Source organism: Camelina sativa, chromosome 15, assembly GCF_030686135.1.
Source record: "Camelina sativa cultivar CO46 ecotype springtype chromosome 15, ASM3068613v1".
Taxonomy (NCBI): Eukaryota; Viridiplantae; Streptophyta; class Magnoliopsida; order Brassicales; family Brassicaceae; genus Camelina; species Camelina sativa.
Genome location: NC_141894.1, coordinates 24,244,769 through 24,249,763, shown reverse-complemented (window position 1 = coordinate 24,249,763; position 4,995 = coordinate 24,244,769). Strand labels below are relative to the sequence as shown.

Below are 4,995 nucleotides of genomic sequence, written 5' to 3'. Positions count from 1 at the left end.
GTATCTGGAGGAAAGTTTCCTGAAATAGAAGTTTCCAAAAATGGAAAGTGCTAAATATGGAAAGTTTTACGGGAGTTAGAATTTGTCCATTTTAGTGGTGGAGAACCTTGGAGGGGCTTGTGTGGCCTTAGTGGTGGACTTTCGAGTCAGTGTGCCATGTGTGGCAGTATTCTTTTGTTATTGTGTGGCCTTTGTGGCAGGCTGTTTAGCCAGAGTGCCTGTTTAGACGGTCCTTCGGGATAGACGGTTCTTCGGGACTGATGGTCCTTCGGGACAGACGGTCCTTCGGGACTGATGGTCCTTCGGGACAAACGGTCTTTCGGGACTGATGGTCCTTCGGGACAGACGGTCGTTCGGGACAGATGGTCCTTCGGGACAGACGGTCCTTTGGGACAGATGGCCTTTTTGGCGGGCTGTTTAGCCAAAGTGCCTGTTAAGGCGGTCCTCTTTAGGACATTTGTTTGACCTTGGTGGCGGTCCTCTTTAGAATATTTGTTTGGCCTTGGTGGCGGTCCTCTTTAGGACATTTTGTTTGGCCTTGTGGCATGTATATGATCCTTGTGTGGTCATGGGGTATTCCATTGAGGGGATATGTGGTTGGTAGGACATTGAGATGTTTTACGCGAGCCACAGGAAGGAAACCTGGATAGGGATAGGACTCAGACGTGTTCAGAATTGTTTGCTCGCGACTCTCGGAGGACTTAGGTTCTCCTAGTACTACCATATTCAGAGACTTTGTGGCTTGGGAGTATGGTTGGTATATAACCTTCAGACGACGGTCCGGAGGCGCGCTGTAGGGTGACGAACCGAGAGACGAGTTTCAATTTTTCCTTATATATTATGGCATGCAGACTTAGGTCTGATGAGGAGCCAATAAGAACTCAAGGTCAAGGCCTATGAGTAAAGGAAAATCCAAAAGTTGAGAGCAAATGACGCCTGGAGCGTTAGTCTATCGCCTAGAGGTGACCTTTTGTAGATCAGTCGGAGGAGTGCGGGCCATGGAGACGGTTGCACGGGAGTCCTTGGCTGATGGTCGTTTGAGATTCTAGAACAAATCTAGATTGGTGGGGGAGAATTGTAACATCCGTGATCCAAAATTGGATTTTTGGGGATGGGTGTCGATCGATTTAGGAAAAACCATTAAACCGAGATATTTGAGGGTGTGGTCGACCAGAAGGGTTTTGGGAAGTTTTCTTTGGGTCGCTGATGTTCATATATTTTACCATGTTTTCCCTTAGTTTATTCACATCTTTTGCATCTTTTGTTAGCCATTTTCACCATTATTGTGTAGCTTTAGGACTAATCATGCATTAGAGTTTAGTTGCATTGCATTTGCATCTTTTCATGCATAAACAGGTGATTTTGGAGCTTAAGGAGCATGGAAGCAATGCTGAGGAGAAGTGAAGCAATCATGAAGGGAAAGCAAGGGAGTTAAGGCTGAAGAACCAAGGTCCAGAGTCCAGCTCGACCAAGCACTCGACCAAGTGGGAGATGGACTCGACCGAGTGGAGAATGCACGAGAGAAGCCAGCTCGACCTGCCACTCGACCGAGCACAGGTCGAGTTGACCGAGCCGTTGACTACTTTGACTTTTTCCATTTTTAAGGGCTTCCACTCCCCTTCCTATATAAAGCCTTGTACCTGCAGCCACCAAAAGAGTCCAACTTTTTAGATATTCTCTAAACCTAGTTTTTACCTTTTTTTAGCTTTATTCCTTTGCATTTTTATTTTTAGATCTTGTACTTTCTTAAGAAAGAAGACTAGATTCTTATATTTTGTTGGTTCTATAACTTTCAAGATATTGAGAATTTGAGTTTGATCCTTTCATCAATATTAAAGATCTATGTTTTATCTTTCTAATAATGCAAGTTTCAATAATTTCTGGGTTTTTGACTTGTTTAATCATGTATTGTTGTGAGTAGTCTTCCTAGGATCTTGAGGATGGTTAGGATGGACTGATCTTGTGGGTCAAGCTTGATTGTTGTAGATCTCTTCTAGGGTAGATGATCTTAATGCTGATTCTATATCTGAGAGGGTAGAATCTGATTCCAAGCTTCTTAGCATCACACCAATGTTTAGGAAGCATAGATAAGGCTAGATCTAGAGCTTACCATTAGGCTTGCTAAGAGATTAGAGGTCTTGTTTGGTTTGAGATGTATTGCTTAATGCCTGCTTGTGTATATTCTTTACTGTGTGAGAACAAGTCTAGAAGATGCATAGGTTTGATTGTTTCTTGACCATGAGAGTGGGAGAAACTTGTCTTAGATTCATATGTCTAGAGATTAGCTCATAGCTTGCTTGAGATTTGTTGACCAAGTTAGATAGCCACAATGATCAGTTCATCCCATGAATCCATCCTCAGGACCTTCTTTGTTTATTGATGTTAAATTCTTAATCCTGTTGCTTGCTTGTTGTTTGATTTGGTTTAGCATTACTCTGTTTTTATTGCATTGCTCTGTTTCTGCGTCTAGTCTAGCTCGACCACACACTCGACCTACACTCGGTCGAGTGCTGCTCGAGTTCATCCCCAGAACTTTGTGTTTTATGATTTGTGATTGTCCTGCTTTATTCCTGTTTCATTCTAGTTGCATACATTTAGCTTTCAGTTCATTAATTGTCTTGCATTAGTTCATTAGTAGTAGTTTCTATTTCTGTTCTTGCATCATTACTGTTATAATCATTCTGTTTCATTTGCATTTAGTTCTTAGTTCTTGTAGTTTACTTTCTGCATTTTACATTTTCATCTTAGGATTGTTAGTGACAAACAATCTTTACATTTGGCTTGACTTAGATTGATATTCACATCTTAATTGTTCACAAACACTCATTTAGGATTGACACCTCTTATACTGCAACTGCATAAGGGGAATTGAAACACCCATCCATTCCATATCTCATCATTGCATACACATTCATCATCATTCACACCCACAAAATATTCTTGTTTCAATTTGGCGTCGTTGCCCATTTGAGTGTGTTTTTGTGACATTTAGGATCCATATTAGTCTAAGATTAAGTTCATTTATTCACTTGTGAGGTTGCTGTGCTCGAATCTTCTGTTTCTGGGTTGAAGTTCCATTTCAGGTACCACTCGACCAGTCACTCGACCACCACTCGACCAAGTCGTGATCGAGCACCTGCTCGAGCCAGACGCCGGATCTCTATAACCTTCATTTTCCAGTTGACCTAACCTCCTACTTGAGCCTGTGCTCAGTCGCTTGCCTGGCAAAAATCGTTTGTGTTTGTTGATGCAAACAAGGTCTAAAGGAAAGGACCATCTTCTTAGGCCTATTGACAACATCAACAAGTTGACCAAGAGTTTGGGAGCTAAGCAAAGGAGAGTTGTTCAGCAACAACAAGAGGTTATATAGTAGCTATGGATCAGCAGGATCAGGTTCAGAGAACAAGGAACATAGGTGCTGGATATGCACCCAACACTCACAATCAAAGAGCTGGCATTGTGCCACCAACTGTTGCCAACAACAACTTTGAGATCAAGAGTGGATTGATCTCAATGATTCAGGCAAATAAGTTTCATGGATTGCCTATGGAGGATCCACTTGATCATCTTGATGAGTTTGATAGAATATGTGGTCTTACCAAGATCAATGGAGTAAGTGAAGATGGTTTCAAGCTGAGGTTGTTCCCTTTCTCACTTGGGGACAAGGCTCATTTATGGGAAAAGACTCTCCCTACTGGTGCAATTACTACTTGGGATGCCTACAAGAAGGCTTTCTTGGCCAAGTTTTTCTCTAATGCTAGGACAGCAAGGCTGAGGAATGAGATCTCTGGATTTGCTCAAAGGAGTAATGAAAGCTTTTGTGATGCTTGGGAGAGATTCAAGGGATACCAAACTCAATGTCCTCATCATGGTTTCAGTGTGGAGTCTTTGTTGAGCACATTGTATAGAGGAGTGCTTCCCAAGTTCAGAATGCTTCTTGATACAGCCTCCAATGGAAACTTCCTCAACAAGAATGTGGAGGAAGGCTGGGAGTTAGTAGAGAATCTTGCACAGTCTGATGGGAACTACAATGAGGACTATGACAGAACCATAAGGTCATCATCAACTGATCAAGAAAACAAGTACAAGAAGGATCTGAAAATGGTGAATGAAAAGCTTGATAGGATCTTGCTCAGCCAGCAAAAGTCTATTCACTTTGTTAGTGAAGAGGAGCTTCCAGCTCAAGAGGGGGAGAATGAATTTGCTGAGTTATGCTATATGCAGAACCAAGGAGGCTTCAAGGGTTATAACCAAGGAGGGTTTAGGAACAATCATCTGTCCTATAGGAGCACAAATGTGGCCAACCCACAATATCAAGTCTACCCTCCTCAACAGCCTCAACAGCCTCAACAGCCTCAACAGCACCAAAACTATGTCCCCAAACAACAGCAACAGGTGGTCCAGCCCCAGTTGTGTCCCCCACCAGGGTTTCAGACTAACCAAGGCCAGGAACAAGACCTTAGAGCCATGGTGCAACATCTGTTGATTGGTCAAACACAAGGTAAGATTGAGGAAGCCAAACAGTTTGCTGAGTTGAATCAAAGGCTCACATCCCAGTATAATGACCTGAACATGAAGTTTGAGGGTCTTAATTCTAGGGTTAAGTATATGGAGAGTAACACAGCCTCTTCTTCAGCTCCAAAAACAAACTCCCTGGAAAAGCTGTCCAAAATCCAAGGGAGTTCACAGCCAAAGCCATTCAAGTTCATGAGGAGGAAGCCACTAAGGACAGTGGAGTTCAAGTTTGGGGGAATTCATTAGTTACTGAAGCCCCAAGTGATGTTTGTGCAAGTAAATTGGAACTCGCACCTGAGCTCGACCATGGACTCGAGCAGCCACCCGACCGTGTGCACGCTCGAGTGGCCGATCGACCTGAACAGTCCAAGGCTGACAAACCTGCCAAGTACATTCCTCCTGCCTATAAGCCTCCACTACCTTTTCCTGGGCGTTTCAAAGCACAGAAGATTAAAGAATTAAGAGAGATCATTGAGAAAA

At 43.0% G+C, this 4,995-nt stretch overlaps 1 non-coding gene across 1 annotated transcript; it reads right to left on the bottom strand.

Annotated features, from left to right (window-relative positions):
* Window positions 1–3,768: 3,768 nt before the first annotated feature.
* Window positions 3,769–3,875, bottom strand: LOC147927030 (small nucleolar RNA R71). Its single transcript, XR_015583053.1, has one exon. It is a non-coding gene; the product is annotated as a small nucleolar RNA R71 (small nucleolar RNA).
* Between the last annotated feature and the right edge of the window lie 1,120 nt (window positions 3,876–4,995).